We start from the raw sequence: 17,963 nt of genomic DNA, 5'->3' as shown, positions 1-17,963 counted from the left end.
ATCTTAGTTATACAACCTGATCAAGTGTCAAAAGATGTTGAATACTGGAGCAATCATGCCCTTATTATAAGTTTTTGGGTCTTCGCCTTTCCTTGCAGGTACTAGAATCCTGGGCTCGCCGGATGTGGAACCCAGAAGGAGATATGGAGATTCTGCTAGCAGCCAATAACTACTTTATGGTCATCTTTTCCAGCATGTCAGACAAGAGTAAGGCATTTGAAAGGGGCCCTTATTTCTTTAACCAGGTGGGGCTTTTCATCAAGCCCTGGCATATGGGCTTTAACTCGGCTGAGGAAATTCCCTCACGAGTTCCGATGTGGATCCGCTTACCGAGGTTGCCTTTGGAATTCTGGAGAGAAGATATTCTTCACTCAATCTCAATGCTTCTTGGGAAACCTGTGGGTTCAGCTACACAGACGCAGGATCATAAGGTAATTTCCTTTGCCCATATTTGTGTAGAAGTTGATTTAAATAATCCATTGCCAGATTCTATGGAAATTTGCATGAATTAAATCTTCTTGGATCCAACAGCTAGACTATGAGACCTTACCATTCAGATGCAGAATTTGTCATGAATATGGGCATTTATATCGCAATTGCCGCAGAAACAAGTCCCCCTCTTTGGCTGCTCCTGGACCCCATGGGGAGGGCAAGGGGAAGACTACTTCATCTATGGGACCTGTTGATAGCAAGGGATTTACTCAGGTCAAGCCTCGTAACAAAGGTAAAGGAAAGAAGAGAACCTGGAGGGACAGGCAGACTGAAGACACCTTTAACAAGTTTGAGGCTCTTGAAGATTTGGCCCAAGAGGAAGGTACCCCAGTGGAGCTTCTTTTGGAGGTCAATGGACAGCAGGAGGTTCAGGTTGGGAATATGCAGAATGAGGATCAGATTCTTTCCACAGGGGAACAACAGGCTGGACAGCTAGATATTGATTTGCCTCCTCTAGTGCAGGATATTGGAGATACGGGAGAATCACAGGGCGTGATGGGTCCTGTCTTGGCGGCTCCTATCCCCAATAAATAGAAGGGGACCTCAGATCGTACTAAGGTTAATAAGGCTCCACTTTCCTTAGGCATACAACAAAAATCATTCAAAAAGGGGTCTTTGGATAAACCGTCAAAGAGTGGTAGGAAGACTGATCAGGAGAAGGTAAAGATAATGGGTGAAAATTTGGTTGAGTCTGGGTCTATGATACCCATTGATTCTCATTTCTCTCACCCCCATAAATGATTGTGTTGTCATGGAATGTAAGGGGGTTGAACAACATCCCCAAACAAAAGGTTGTTCGTAGATTAATTGAGTCTCAGTCTCCTGATGTGATCTTTATTCAAGAAACTAAGCTTTCAATGGAGGGATTGGCTAACTGTGCCTCGCGGATTTGGCCTCAAGGCTCTTGGCAGGGAGTTGGTGCCTTGAACAGTTCGAGAGGTGTAGCTTGCTTCTGGGACCCTCGTAAAGTTACCCCCTTATGGTGGATCTCCAATCGGTCCTCCATCTCTCTGGTTGCCTCATTTTTTGAAACGGGAGAAAGGTGTCTCTTATCAAATATATATGCTCCTGCTGATTTTTTAGGTAAATCACATTTGTGGACTCATATCAGATTCATTCGGTCCCTTGACCCTTTTCTCCCATGGATTATGGCAGGTGACTTTAATGCTGTCACTAGTTTGGAGGAAAAATGGGGTGGGCTAGCTAGGCCAAATTCGTCTTCAAATCTGCTCAGGGATATGATTGGCTCTTTGAATCTCATTGATGTGAAGACATCCAATGGTGTCTTTACATGGAATAATCGGAGATGTGGGGGTGATGCTATCTCAGAAAGGCTTGACAGATTTTTGGTTTCCTGTTATTGGATGAACAACAGTTGGGTCACTAATGCTGAGATTCTGGACTAGAGGGGCTCTAACCACTGGCCCATTAAGCTTTCCATCACCTCATACAATGTCACCAAACGCCCCTCCTTCAAATTTCAGTTGATGTAGCTCAGAGACTTGTCTTTACCTGATCTTATGGTGGACTGGTGGTTTGAGGGGAAGCCTGCCCATGGAACGGTCATGTACACCTTCAGCAAGAGGCTCCAACACGTGAAGTACAAGCTTAAGAGATGGAATAAACATCATTTTGGGAATCTCCATGCTCAGAAGCTAGCTACTCAGACCAATCTGGATATGATTACCCGTCAGATTAGAGATCAAGGGATGACATATGATTTGAGTAAAGCTGAGATCACGGCATTAAAGAAATTCGAGGAATGGGAGCTTAGGGAGGAGATTTTCTGGAAGCAGAAATCTCATGTTGATTGGTTACAAGAAGGGGATAGGAACACTACTTTCTTCCACAACGCGATCAAGGCTCGAAGACAGGGTAGTTCTATCTCCTCTCTTGTCTCATCTGATGGTGACTAGATCTCTTCTTGTGGAGAAATCTTGAGGGAAGCTATCAATTATTTTTCTAATCTTTTCACTAGGGATGCCCTTCCTGCTGAGGATGAGGAGCGTGCCATTTTGGATTGTATCCCCCCCTTGGTGTCTGTTGATATGAATGAGGCCCTCTTAAGTCCTATCCTGTTACCAGAGCTTCAAAAAGTTGTTTTTGGTATGAAAAAAGGCAAGGCGCCTGGTCCTGATGGTTTCCCAATTGAATTTTTCCAGGCGTTCTGGGAAATAATAAAGTTTGATCTCCTTGAAGTGGTACAGGAATCTCATAGAAATAAACAAATGCTTAAGTCTTTGAATTCCACTTTCTTGGCTCTTATACCTAAGAAGGAGGAGGCTAATAGGTTGGACCAATTCAGGCCTATAGCGCTATGTAATGTTGTCTATAAGATCATTACCAAACTTGTCGCTAAGAGACTTAAACCATTCCTTGGTGCTTTGATCTCTGCTGAACAGGGGGGTTTTGTTGAAGGCAGACAGATTCTGGATGGGGTTGTGATAGCAATGGAAGCGGTCCACTCTATGTCAACATCCAAGGAGAAAGCTATGTTTATTAAACTCGACATGGCTAAAGCTTATGATCGGGTGAGCTAGGAGTTCTTACAGAAAATTCTCTTGGCCTTTGGTTTTGATGAGGAGTGGGTGACTTGGGTTCTAAGTTGTGACCTCTTCCTCCTTTTCTATCCTCATTAATGGGGAATCGTCTAATTTGTTTGGGGCTTCTCGGGGACTTCGACAAGGAGATCCTTTATCTCCCTATTTATTCATTATCATGGCGGAGGGGCTGGCAAGATTTTTAAAATCACAGGTAAGGCAAGGGCTTATCCAAGGTTGGAGATGGAATAATAATCTTCCCTCTTATTCTCATCTACAGTTTGTGGATGACACTGGATTAATGGGCATGGCTAGAATCAATGAGGTAGTTAACTTTAGGTGTGCTTTGGATATCTATTTGAAAGCTTCAGAGCAGCGTATTAATGAGGACAAGTCATCTATTTATTTCTTTAACACTCCTCATCTTATTCAAAACAGGATTGCAAGATTTTAAGATTTCAAATTGGATATCTTCCTTTGATGTACCTTGGAGTTCCTTTAGTCATGGGTTCTCAGCGAAGAGATTACTAGCAGGGGATTCTTGATAAATTTTGGAGTAAGGTTAGTCATTGGACTTAGAGATGGTTATCTTCAACTGGAAGAGTGGTTCTCCTTAAGACTGTGGTGCAGTCTCTCCCAATCTATAGATGCTGCATGCAGGTTCCCCCTTCTAATTTTGTGAGGGATTTTGATGCTTTATCCAAGCAATTCCTCTGGTCCGGCAGCCTTCTCTCTTCAAAATGGAGCTTCATTAAGTGGGAATCTGTGTGTAGAACAAAGCATGCTGGGGGCCTTGGACTTAGATCGATGGCCCTTGTTGTCACAGCTTTAGCTGCCAAGCTGTACTAGAGATGGTGTAAATGTCAGGAACAGGACTGGGCCAAGATTCTTGTCCACAAGTATTTTCCGGGTGCTGATTATCTTGATATTTCAAGACTTACTCTGGTGGGTAAAGGTTCTTGCATTTGGAACACTCTTAAGAAGGGCGCTCAACTTATCAAGCAGGGTCTCTTCTGGATTTGTAACAGTGGTTCTGATGCCCTGTTTTGGCAAGACTCTTGGGACGGCCATCCTCCCATTCTTTCTAGCTTTCCCCAGCTTTAGACTCTTTGCCACATTTTTACTAATGCTAGATGGGTTAGAGTGGAGCACTTAAAGACAGTCAAGCGTTTGGGTCAGGTGGAGGTGACTTGTTGGAAGGACACCCAGGAGTGGCCAGTGGGTGGCTCTGATGAAGATCGTGCTATTCTCACTAAAACTTTGGAAGGAAGATTTTGCAGTTCTATTCATGAGCGGGGATGTCTTGGCCTGGAGCCCTAGCCCAAAAGGCAAGTTTACTGTGGCTCAAGGTTATGCTATGCTTGACAGGAACCTGCATGGCCCAGAGGAGGTGAACTGGTGGAAGAAGGTTTGGTTTAACCTTTCTTGGCCGAAATGTAATTTTTCCTTATGGTTGTTGGTTCAGAACAAATGCCTCACTTGGGAGAATCTCCGCAAACGAGGTTTTCAGGGACCTTCTATCTGTTTCCTTTGTTTGAACAATGAGGAATGTACTTCTCACTTGTTCTTTCACTGCCCTTATTCGGGAGAGATTTGGCACAGATGGTGGGAGGCTTGGCGACAGGGCTGTGCTCATACTTCCACTTTAATTGGCTTTAGGAGAGTTTGGGCAGACCTCCAACGAAGACCTCTTTTTTGCGGGCTGCTTGGATGGTGGGGCCATCTCTCATTCTATGGAACCTTTGGCTAGAGCGGAATCGCAGAATTTTCTGTAACTCCAAGCTAGAGAGTTTGCATTTATGGAGAATTATTCTTAGTAGGCTTTAGGAGACCATCTCTGCAAAGTGTGATATGTCTGAGAGTATTGATCCTAGTGATATTGCTACTGTGCGAAATTTGAATTTGGGAGAGAGCACATGTGGTGACACCTGTGGAACAAGGCCTCGTCATGGTAAGCAAAGGGTCTGTCGTGATGGGAGGTGGACTCCTCCCCCGGCTAGGACCTTGAAGATTAATACAGATGGTTCATCTCGTGGGAACCCTGGTAATGCTGGTATTGGGGGCATAGGTAGAGATAATGATGGAGGTATGGTTTTTCTCTTCACTACTTATAAAGGTCAATACTCTAATAATCTTATGGAGGCCCTTGCTAATAAGACTGCCCTTGAGAGAGGTTGCTCCCTAGGTTGGAAGAAGATCATCTGTGACTCTAATTCTCAGATTGTTGTGGACATACTGAATACTCAAAACTTGGAGAATATTAGTTGGCAATTAGCGGCTGTGGTCAGACAGACCTTAAGTCTTTGTAATCCCCTTGACTCTGTCTCCTTTTGTTATATCCCTAGAGAATGGAACAGAGTGGCTGATTGTTTGGCGAAGTGGGCTTCAGAGAGCGGAGATGGCTGGAATATTAGTGGAAGGGAGGAGTTACCTACTGAGTTTAGTGGGATTGTTGAGCAGCTGATATTGGGTGATATGAATATGTAGTGATTTTGAGGGATGTGTGCCTTTGCTTTGTACTTTGATTTTGGTTGAATAAATATTTACCCCCTCTTTTTTTTTTCTTTTTCTTTTTTTAAAAATGAAGGTTGAACCTTAAAAGTATTTTCTGGTTTGCAATAGACTAGGATATTCATACAAAATATCTTGTGGAACCAAAAGAATTCAATAAAGGTTTCTGGATAGATGACAAAGCAGATCTTTCATCAAATATAGTAGAAACAAATTCCCACTCTCCTAGATTCTTTTCAAATTTAAAATATTTAAAATTTTAATGCGCCCACCCCCCCCCCAGACTTGGTGCTTGACTAAATATCACAAGCACACAAGGGTGCTCAATTCCCATTAGAAATTGGCAATGACCTACATATTCTTGAACACAAACAGCCACTCAACACATGAATAGGCATTGGAGGTCAGATTATCTTTGAAAAGTAATCAATTTATGTTTGAAAGATTCAATCCATTTAAAACTCCATACAGTCATCTACGATAAACCAGTCTGGATGATGGAGGTGGCAGCATTGGCCAAATAATCAGTTATTGCAGTGTATAACCATAGACTATAGGTTTAAATTCTCTGAGCCAAGCTAGATGGAGTGTTACTATAAATTTACCCAATCACAAAATCAACAGGAGTAATAAGTAGAAATTGGATCTGATCTAAAACTTTGCCAACCAATGCTTCCTCCAAATTTACATGATTTCCTACATTACCAATTGAAGATAAAAACTAATCATACTTAGCATACATGACCTGTCTTTCTATATGTGCTATTGATACAAACCATTAACTGCAATGAATTTATATTATGTTGCTTAAAATGTGTGAATGTGCACATGCATATATACACACTCATAAGCTTAAAAATTGCTGCAACTAATTCAAAATTCAGTGCAAAAAGTAAAATAGTTGTCTTAATTACACAAATCAACTAAACTCAAAAAACATGATGTTTACTCTAAACAAACATATATTGAGAAAACTCCAGCAATTGATGGAGTTCTGCCACTGTTCTTTTATTGACCTTCAAATGCAATTATAAATGCTGCATTAGCCCCCACCAATAGAAGATATGGAACACAATAATCTCTGATCTCTAAGACCACAAAAACTACCTACAAGCAACAGAAAGGACATAATGAAAAATTGAAAATCAAATAAATAAAAAGAAAACAGGTTTTACTCTACACAAACATATATTGAGATAGCTCCAGCAAGGAATGGAATTATGCCATTGTTCTTTTATTTACCTTTAATTGTGATTAATATTACAATAATAGATAGCTTCTATTATTGTCTATTATTATTTAATGGTTGTGTATTTGTAATCTATTGTAAATATTAGAATTTTTCGATTATTTAGTTAGTTATTAATTAGCTGTTAGTTAGAATACAATGTTTCGATTCTTGACAATTGTTTCCTAAGGAAACATCGCGTATTCTTTTGTATATAATGATCTATTGATCACTATTAATAACAAACAAGTATTTTACCAATTACTTCCCGTAATATGGTATCAAAACTAACTCTGGTTTTTTTCAAAAAAAAATTATAATTTCCCCTTGGAAATTATTTCCTTGAATTTTTCAAGATTATTTTTTCTGGAAAATTTGTGGGCAGAAAAACTCATTTTTTTGCAGAACCAAACTAGGGTTTTCAGGCCATTTTTTGCGAGATATTTCTCCTTCTCTGATTGTGATTTTCAGCAGCGTTTTCCTGTGTCTTTGGTCACTTTTTTGAAACAGCGTTTTTGCTGTTTGATTGTGGTTTTGAGACGAGAATTTTTGTTGTATTACACTGCAATCAGTGCGATCAGCATTCTTTGCAAAACGCCTGCATATTGAACAGCTTTTGAGCTCCGTTTTTGCAAAAATCATGGCTGTTCTTTGGCATTTCATCCCATTTTTCCTACACATCTATCGCTGTGAGCGACGTCTAGGATTTTTAAACCCTCCGCATCATATCCGCGCCCATTTATTTCTTGATCCAATTGCAAATTCACCATTATTTTGAAGTTTTTTTCAGCCTAGGCTGTTTTTGTTTGAAACCCTAATTTTTTGTACCAGATCCAAAGAAAATTCCAAATTCTTGATGGGTTTTTTGAGAGCTCAACTAGGTTATCGTTCATTATTTTGGGGTGACTTGATTTACAAGCCAGCGGATCCAAAATCGGACAACATAATCCTTCTAGGTTTCTTGAGCTTTCTTCTTGGAACCTCTTCATTTTTTATAGGTCTTCTGATTTTTTGCCTTCAAGTACATGCCTTCACAGATTTTCATGTTTTTCACTAAAAGATGCACTTTGGCATCTTTGACAAATTTTATGCTTGAGGAAAACCAAAAATTCAATGGTCAGCATTGTGGCACGTGGAAGCAACGAATGCTAACAATCTTTGAATATCAAAATACTTATCAGATTGTTCTAGGTGTTACATAGTGTTCAACTACAACTGGTACTAATCAAAATACATTGGATCAGGATAATCGAGAGGCGGTGATGCTTCTCAAATAATCTGTGGTTGATGATCAGCTCCCTCAGATTCCATCCCGCAAGACAGTTGTTGAGAAATGGGAACATCTCAAGAAACTTCATGAGTCTTTAGACAAAAGCAGGGTCTTCTTTCTCAAGAAAACTCTAGTTTCTATTGTCAAGGATGAGCTGAAATCACTCCCAAAACATTTGTTTAAGATTCATGAAATTTGTGATCAGTTGCTTGCTCTATTGAACACAAGATGGAGGAAGAGGACATTGTGATAATCATAGTCGTATGAGCATTCTATCAAGACTCTCAACATCACTTCTACTAGTGTTGATTTGAAGTTCACAAATCTTTGCACACTTCTGGTTCAACAAGATCGGTGGAAACAACAATTCGGTAGCAATTCAAGCTCCACCTGCACAGAGCAAGCCTTTGTTGCTAAATCATTTCAGAAGGATAAGGGCAAGTCTCATTCACAGTAGTCTTCTCAACAGAAGTTCTTTACTCCAACTTCAGAAGGCTCCAAGAAAAAGAACAGTCAATGTAACTATTGCCACAAGTATGGCCACGTGAAGGTTGAATTAGCTACCCAAGCTAAGCAATTTGATTTGCAGCCCAAAGCAAATAGTGTAGAGCATACTGAGTAGACAGAATCTACCTTTAACGCCTTCATCGCTAAAAGACCTGCAGATCATGCGAACTTGTATGCCTAATACATTGATTCAGGTGCCTCTCGTCATTTCAACCATAGCAGAGACTGGTTCACTGGCTACCAACCTTTTTTTTGGTGGAGGGGAAGAGTACATTGTTGTCGACAAAGACAACATTCAAATCAAGTCTATTGGGAGGAATCTCATTTTCCTCAATGTGTACTATGATTCAGGGATGGAACTCAATTATTGTCTTTTTAGTCAAATGTTGCGACACTCTCCACAGTTGGATATCACCTTCAGATCACATCAGTGCACCATCACTGATAGGGATATTCAATCTGTTGTTGCACTTGGCCTTGAGGATCATGGTATTTTCAGACTTGTTGATTCTGGTGATTCTCAGGACCTAGCTATGGCTGCTCAGCGGTCTCCAATAAGCTCACTTGGCATCAGCGGTAAGGGCACTTAAATGTGCATTATCTCTCTTAGCTTGCTCGGGAAGAGCTTGTACTTGGATTGCCAGAGATTTAGACTCATCTTGGAGTTTGTGATACATGTTAGGTTGGGAACCACCATTACACACTTGGAGTTTTAGCACTTTTGCAAGATTCCATTAGAAACATATGAACAAGAAAAGGACACTAGGAAGAGGCAATTGGAAGAGTTAAGTGCTATTGGCTCCCATTGAGCTGCATCTGCAACTACATCCACATCCACAGACTGTATTGGAGAGGGTTCTACCATGCCTCCTTTTCATCCTAGTGCTTTTGCTTCTGCTCCTCCTAGTGGCATTGTTACCTTTGGCCCTAGAATTTGGAGATCTAAGTTGGACAGTTATTTTGCACTATGCACTACTCTTGGTGCACAACCCTAACTTGAGAGCATGGGTTGGAACAAGGAGGTACATGATGCTACAAGAAAAAAAAATTGCAAGATTTGGCACTTTTGCAACATTCCATTTATTTCAGTCAAGTAATTCTTTTTTAATTTGATTGCTTTAAGTTTAAAATTTAATTTTAAAATTTATAGTTTGAAGTTGTACTCTGCTTTGTCTAATGATTATCATTATTTATTTGTGTTGGGTCTCCTTATTGGCAAGGCATGATAGATGTCATTACCATTTGTCGGTGGGGTTTAAAGCCCCATCTAATGCTGAATTAAATGTCCCCCTCTTGTTAGAAATGGTTAATGATATGAAGGTTGAGGTAGAGGACCATAGACACTCTTGGAGCCAAAAGGGTTGCAACATCATGAAAGATGGTCTAACGGATAAGAGGAATAGGAAACTCCTAAATTTTCTTGTTTCTTGTGGAGGTGATTGATCATTCTACTTCCCTAAATGCAGTCGATCCTTTTCTCGTATATGTCACATATCCAACGGCATAGATAGCGACAACGGGAGCATAGGTAGCATAAATTTCCTTTGTCAATGTTATGACATAATCTTTGAATGCAGCTTACAAAAGTAGTCGACCCAGTATATCCTTTAGACCCATAGCCTTTCTCTTGAATAATTTATATTTTGATTTGTTGATTAGTCCATGATAATGAATTAGTATGTTTTATTTTCAAGATACATCATGTTCTTTACGTCCGTTTATACTTCCTCACATGTGAAAAATGACACATACATATGTGAGGCTATTAAGGAAGTCATACTTGAGGTGGGGGAAGAAAATGTTGTCCAGGTGGTGATAGATAATGCAGCAAGTTATGTTGTTAGAGTTAAACTTTTAACTTTTTAAGTTTTGACGGATAGACATCTATAAATTTATTTTAAAAAAATTTAGCACATCTAAATTTCTAATTAATTTTAAATTGTTGCAGGAAAACTTTTGATGGAGAGGTGGCCAAAAAAAATTGGTCTCCATGTGCAACCCATTGCCTTGAACTCATGTTGGAGGATACTGGTAAGCTTGAAAGGGTGAAATCAAGTATTGAAAGGTCTAAAAAATTTGGAATATTATCTACAAATCATGCATTGGTCCTTAGCATAAAGAAGGCAATACATGATGCAAAAGGAGTTGGCTCATCTTGGTATCATGTGATTTACCTAAAATTATGCCACATTAAAAAATTTGATGAAATCAAAGGCAGCTTTGAGACACATGTTTGTTGGTGAGGAGTGGACTAACTCGTCTTATGCAACGAACACTATAGGGATGGATGTGATAGATTGTATTTTTGATGAGCCAAGTTTTTGGACCCCTTGTAGACTGACTCTATAGGAGATCAACCCAGAGTATGTGTGGCTCACTGGGTCTACCAATCTTGTCTTCACTAAGGAGGACCGTGAGTGGGTTGACTAGGCAAACATAGAGGTTGAGGTTGTAGCTAAGGTAGAGCAATATAAAGCACAATCAGGCACTCGCACAGCTGATTTTGATCAAAGTGGTACCTCACAAGCATATACTATGGCTTGTCAGTCACTAGGATCTACCTTAGACACCTTTGCAAGAGAAAAGCAAACTATGAGGTTGAGGTTGAGCTAGAGTCTAATGTTGACAATTGGCTAATGAAGATATGTAATTGTTGTCATTTATGGCAACACATGATGTACATGCTTACAGGAAACCTCAAAAATAAAGATACTTAGCTTTTAGTACTCAAAATATTGTCTTAAGTATGAATTTGGTTTATAGCAATGTATTATTTTGTATGTAATTTGTTACTGACGTCATATTATGATTAGCGAAGTTAGATGGAGATAGTATACATGTTGATGATGACGTATACAACTTCGGAAGTCAGTACAGACTATACGAAAAAGAGATATTCATGTTTTACCAGTGAAACTTGATAGAGGAATTAAAGAAAAGGAAATATTTTGTTTACAAAATAATTACTTGACCAATTAGGGCCGACATCCTAGATGTTTGCTCTAAGTTGGAAAAGTGTATTATGGTCTTAGCTGACCTAGCAGTAATTTATGTAAAGGCATGGTATTTATGCAAAGGACATCTTGCGACAAGAAGTGGAAGTTGTGCAAGTATTATGATATGCGAACTTTTCTAAAGCAATATATGTGAAGTTTTGTAAAGCTATTTTTGTGATCCGAGATCAAGCAAAAGATCAGAGATCAGTCAAGAAAGAAGTTATAGCACCTATATACCAGAGGTCTAATTACTTGTTTGGGCAATGAGCTTTTCTTGTAATTGGAAGTGCATGTTTGGGAAATGAGCTCATCTTGCATCTACTATACCACAACTCCTAATAGGGTTGAAATCTCCTATCAGGGATTCAAAATCTCCTAACAGGGACTCTCTACATTGAATTTGCTCACTGACTCCTAACAGGGTCCATCCTCTAACAAGGAACATATATATCAATATATTATCTAGTGGGTATCATCCCCACCGGGGTTTTCCCTTGGCCAGGGTTTCCCTAGTTAACAAAATATGTTGTTATGAGTCATCTTTGTGCATGGTTACTGTTACTGTTTAGCATTACTTGTTTACTTTCTTATGTATAGTTCAAAGTAATTATTAATATCCAGTTGGGGACTAAAGTTTGTAAATTACTGATTCACCGCCCCCCCCCCCCCCCCCAGTAATTCTTATTTCTAACAATTGGTATCAGAGCGCAATTACTCAAGAAAGGCTTAACAGCTTGAGTAAGATCCCTATGGATATGGAATAGTTGATGAAGAACATTGAAGAGGCACTTGAACAAATTGATCTCCTTACTAAAGAAAGAGATAAGTTGAAGGATAGATATGAAAACTCCAAAGTATACATTGAAAAATTGAAGGAAAAGATTGAACATCTCAAATCCAAGCCTGAATTTACTGAATCTGAAACTAATGATGATGATTATTCAAAGCTGAAGACAGAGTACAAGATCTTGAAGCATGAATTGAAGATTACGAATCTAAAGTTGACTCTAAAGAGTGATCCTAGCAAAGTTGAAATTGATTTGAAGACTGAGAATGCAGATCTTAGAGCAAGTCTAGCAAAGAAGACATCTGAGTTTGAAACACTGAAAGAAGATCATGAAGAACTTCATAAGTACCACACTATTGTGAAGGGTGAATTAACTCAGTGCAAGCAACAGCTTAAGAAGCTTTATTCTAGCAGACAAAAGCTTGATGATTCAATGTCAATACAGAGACCTACCTATGATAAGACTGGTCTTGGTTATCTATTTAACATGTCTACAAAGAAGCCTGAAATTAAATCAGACCCGAAAGAGAAAGATAAATCTGATGATAAGTTTGAATCCAATCAATCTTCTGATAAACCCAAAGAAGTTGGACAAGACAAGGAAGTTGAGATATTGGATGAACCAAAGCAAGTGGAATCTCCTAAGGAAACCAGGTATGAATTTTGAGGTAAGTGTTTTTCATGTAATGAAATAGGTCACATGAAAAGAAATTGCACAAATAAGTCATTTAATCATGTTAAGGATTTTTATTGTCATAATTGTCATGGTATGGGTCATAGAGCAACTAATTGTAGGAAACCTAAATATGATAATGATAGAAGGAATAGAAGAATGTCTGGAAATACTAACCCTGTAAATAGAAGATCCAATGAAAGGACATCAAGAGAAGGAAGACCTTATGAAGAAAGAAGACAGATCATGTGTTATAAGTGTAACAACATTGGACACATGACTTGGAATTGTCATGCACCTAATGATCAGCAAAATCCTAGAAGCAAAACTCCAGTACGTCAGTTACACAACAACTTCGGACATACAGCAAAGTATTGTAGAATGGACAGAAACTTCAGAGATAGAAGAAACAATGGAAGAAACTTTGGAAACAAAAGGAATGATGGAAGAAACGTCGGAAATGACATAAGGAACCATGAAAGGAACTCTGGAACTAAGAAAGACAATGAGGAACAAACGAATGTAGTCAGTAAACTTCGAAAAGAACTCAATGAGGCATTTGTAAAAGGATTAGACATCTTGTTACATCCCAAATTTTGCCCTAAAATTTTAAACTGAATATAGTCGTTGAACCAAATTATTTCTTCATGTTCATGTGAATTTGAATTAGTTAATTATAGTCGTTGTTATAACATGATTATAGCCAATGCTTATTCCTTCATGATCATATGAAATTGAATTAGTTAATTATAGCCGTTGTTATAACATGATTATAGCTGATGCTTATTCCTTCATGATCATGTGAAATTGAATTAGTTAATTATAGCCATTGTATTGATTTAATTATCATATGAAATTGAGTTAGTTAATTTTAGCCATTGTATCAATTTATTCATGATCATGTAAAATAGAGTCAATTAATTGTAGCTGTTGTACATATATGATGAACAAGTTAGTTATTTTGATATTGATGAAATTCCTAACAGTCACTTGATGATTTTTAATTAGCAATTTATAAATCTTGAATTGATGTCTTGGCGAGAATGTTGTTTTGAATGATTATAGGATGAAGATCGGAGAGAGAGGGCAAGCATTGCGAAATGAGGTCATCGGAAGGGGATGGTCATATGGTTCGGTCATCAAAATCGACAGGTTTGACCTAAAACTATCCTGGTAAGGTTATCATAACTTGGCAACATATTTCATGGTGGAACCGCATGAGCTATAAAGTGAAAACATTATAATAAAACAATGTAAAATAAACATAAGTTCTTACCTTTAAGAATTATCAAATATTAATATCATTTAAATATTATTTTATATTCTCAGATATGATCATATGTAAATAATAATAAAGTGACACCATTACATTAACAACATTAATCCAACGATGCCACCTTACCCTTATGTACATATAAACATAATTGAGAAAATAAAACAAATATAAAAATAATATTAATTATTTAAAACCTTTCATATTCTTCTCTTCTTTTTTTCCCTCCTTTCCTTCTTTTTCTTTTTAAGCCGATTTGAATAATCTTCGAATATAATCTTGTAACTAAAGGTACCCATTAGGTCGGGCTCAACTCCATATTGTGGAATCCTTTACTCGTCTATCGACACTATTCCCTACTCTCGGCTTTTTCAAGCCCTTCATGATTCGAAATCCCTGCTAGCTCTTTTATAACTTGCAAAGACAGTCCAATATAATTATTACTATGCTTCCAACTGAGCCTCCTTACCGCGGGTCTCCAAGCAAGATAGACGGAATTGTTCAAGTGTAAGCTCATCCCAGATATTGGTGACAGAGAGAGTCACGTAAGATTTTAATTACACGCGTGCCATCTTTCTAACTTTTCATTTACTGTTATGAAAGCTGAGATCAAACACTAAGTCGGCCGTAAGGCCATAACTGTTCTTCGTTATCGTCTTTCATTGCAAGGTGTGTTGTATTTACATATTGATATATGCCTAGAGCCTATCAATCTTATTTCAAAGTTTGTCATTTTCTTGTGATAAAGGACAATGATTAAAGCCTCTCGTATTCCTTCATGTCTATTATGATCTATGAAAAGTCTGCCGACTACCATGTGTGATAACATAACAATGAATTTATACCCAAGCTTGACTGTTTCCTTGTTGATATCTGAATATGTAATATCTCTAAATTTTTCTTGAAAGCTATCATATGAAATCATTTATAACCTAATATAAAATTTGATAATTAAGAACACCAAGGAATTCACCAGGCGAAATGTCGGAATATGGTGAAGAAGGTGTAAAGTATCTAAGTGAAGTTAATCTGAATGCAACACCAAGGAATCACCAGCTTGTCGGCCTAAATTTGGTAAGGAGGTGCAGAGATATCTGCAAAACAAGAATGACATCAGTATCAAATAAACATGATAAATAATTAAAGCATTAGCTCATGCATGTTCCACTCATGAAGTAAGTTGTCAAGCCAAGTGGTGGAGATCGGGTTGTTAACCCACATTTTGAAATCCTTGGCAAGGTGGAATTAGGTAGATTTGTCGGAACAAGTGATCTATGTTGTTGTCCAGACACTTCAGTTATTTCGTCGAATAACTATTGGGACCTCAACCCACCTGGATACTCTGATGGCTAGATTAATGAATATCCCAAGCCCGACCTCGGGGTGGGGGGGTCATTCTATTAAATTAGAACATGTGGGGATAAGTAATGGTCCGCAGTTGGGAGGTTAAGCCTATGTCAATGCTTCTCCTCTCACCAAAGCTAGCACTTGGACAACCAATAAAGGAAGCTTCACAAAATAATCTATATGTTCCTTAGTCTCTATATGTTAGTTATTTCATTTCTAGATGAAACTCATTTTACTTTATGCTTGGTTATTTCATTAAAGAAGTTAATTGATTTCAAACATCTCAAATCATATTTCCTTTCAAGAAAATCTGCTATTTATTTTCGGATGAATAACTAGAAGTAGTTAAATGCACACATCTGACATTTACTTCAGCAGATTTAGTTAGCTATTGTTAACGTTTCATAAATCAGCATAGATTTTATTTCAATTTTAATCAGTTGTTGAAAGTTTTAGTCATGTGAATAGAGTTAGAAAATCAGTTAGTGGAAAATATATATGCTACACATCTCAAAAATAAGTTAGAAGATGGTGAGACTGGAAGATCGAAGTCAATAATCGAGTTTGATTCAATCAAGTTGAATTAAGCTTGTTCATAGCATCAAAATTTGAAACTTCATCTAGAGATTGAACTAGAGGTAGTTAAGTTGAAAAAAAGTGTATCAAGATAAGTTTAGACGGTATCTAAGCTCACTTGAAATTTGGAACTTATTGGCACTTGTTACGAAGGAATTAAGAGTTACTATTATTACAGAGAAAGTTAATTTTGTAGCAGAAGACGAAAACTATGTTTTTACAGAGAATTTCGTGGAGCGAAGATTCTTGGAGCATTGTCATGATGGAAGGAAGCTATAGTAAACCTCGGCTAGCATCTAAAGATTGGATAGAAGATCTTGAGTAGATATTTGATTTCAAAATGTAATTGACAACTTTTTCGTGTTTGCAAAGAATGCAATTAATGTAAGTTTGAATTGGAGGAATAAATGGAGTACAGACTTAATTACCACTTCATTGCGACCACATCAGAAGCATAGAGCACTCAAAAGCGACTTGACAAGGCGATTTCAAAGTAAACCATATTTTCGAAAAGACGCATTTTATCGTTTATCTACAGAATTTATTCGATAAAGTTTATATTTGATAGAATCATGGATATGTTAGTAATTCATAATGTTGAGAATGAGGAGAGACTGAAATTGAAGGTTGTTTCCGTGAAACCCGTAGAAAGAAACCCTAATTCAGCATTATCCATTACTCCGAACAATGTAGTATATTTGGAAGATGTAGGAAGTTATCTTAACAGCAAGTTTCAATCTATTGGGAGCGAGTTTATGAACAAAGATATGGAATTAGTCTTTAACCATGATATGACTGTGAAGCCCGGATTTGAACATTTGAAAGAACTAGATCTTTTCAAATATCATTTCTACCGAGAATTGGACACCAATGAGTGGACACAAATCATACTAAGTAGAATTCATGATCGGAAACTATGGATGGAAGACAATGTAGTTGATATTTCAGCCGACCTTATTCATGAGGTAACTGGTCTTAGCAAACAAGGCAGTGAAAAACTTGTTAAGAAGAAGGTTGAAAGCTACACAAAAGTAGTTTATAATGGGAAGGCTATAGTGATCAGCACCATCAAACAAGATGATGTAAGATTCTTGAGTAGAATCATTGCCTACTCCATATGTGTAAGTTCTCAGATTGATGAATTGTCAACAGGATTCATCTATGTAGCATATAAGATTTGTGTTGAGAAGGAACAAGTTAACCTTAGTGAAATTCTGCAAATGCAACTTCTTGAAAACTTGGAGAAAGTCAAGAGGACCAAGAATGGTGTGTTTAGATTTCAATCACTGATCAATCATATATTCTTTCATGTACTTAAAAGATTTCCTTATTTATCAATCACAGAGATTATGAGCAGTGAGAAGTGTACCATGGAGGAGATTACAGATTTACGTAGAAGACATCCAACAGATAAAATCTTGGATAGTGGGAATTTGATAATAAAAACATTTCAAAACGAGATGAGACAAAGATTTAGAATTGCACTTGCAATTGTAGACAGATTCAAAGATGATATATGTGTTATGGTTGATACAGATTTTACTTATATTCAAGCAATAGAACCTCGGGAAACATTTCTTAATCCCTTAGATTATGAATTAAGTGATGAAGTAGCAGTTGGATATATTGATTTATTGTTGAAATCTGAGAAGGACCACGCTGAGTATAGATTTGGGACTTATAAAGAAATTACCCAATCAGCTCATCAGGCATCCTTAGAGAAAGCATCTAACAAGGAGATAGAAACAATAATGAAGAAAGCT

The 17,963-nt window shown here is 37.8% G+C and overlaps 1 protein-coding gene across 2 annotated transcripts in view; it reads right to left on the bottom strand.

The window, feature by feature from the left end:
• The window catches only part of LOC149561664 (lecithin-cholesterol acyltransferase-like 4), a 126,515-nt gene that overhangs the window by 95,328 nt on the left and 13,224 nt on the right, over positions 1-17,963 (bottom strand). The window lies entirely within an intron of this gene.

Source organism: Cupressus sempervirens, chromosome 4 (genome assembly GCF_028749045.1).
Source record: "Cupressus sempervirens isolate cs-2001-9-10 chromosome 4, ASM2874904v1, whole genome shotgun sequence".
Classification (NCBI taxonomy): Eukaryota; Viridiplantae; Streptophyta; class Pinopsida; order Cupressales; family Cupressaceae; genus Cupressus; species Cupressus sempervirens.
Note: the sequence above shows the minus strand (reverse complement) of the source record. Positions and strands in the feature narration are given on the sequence as shown.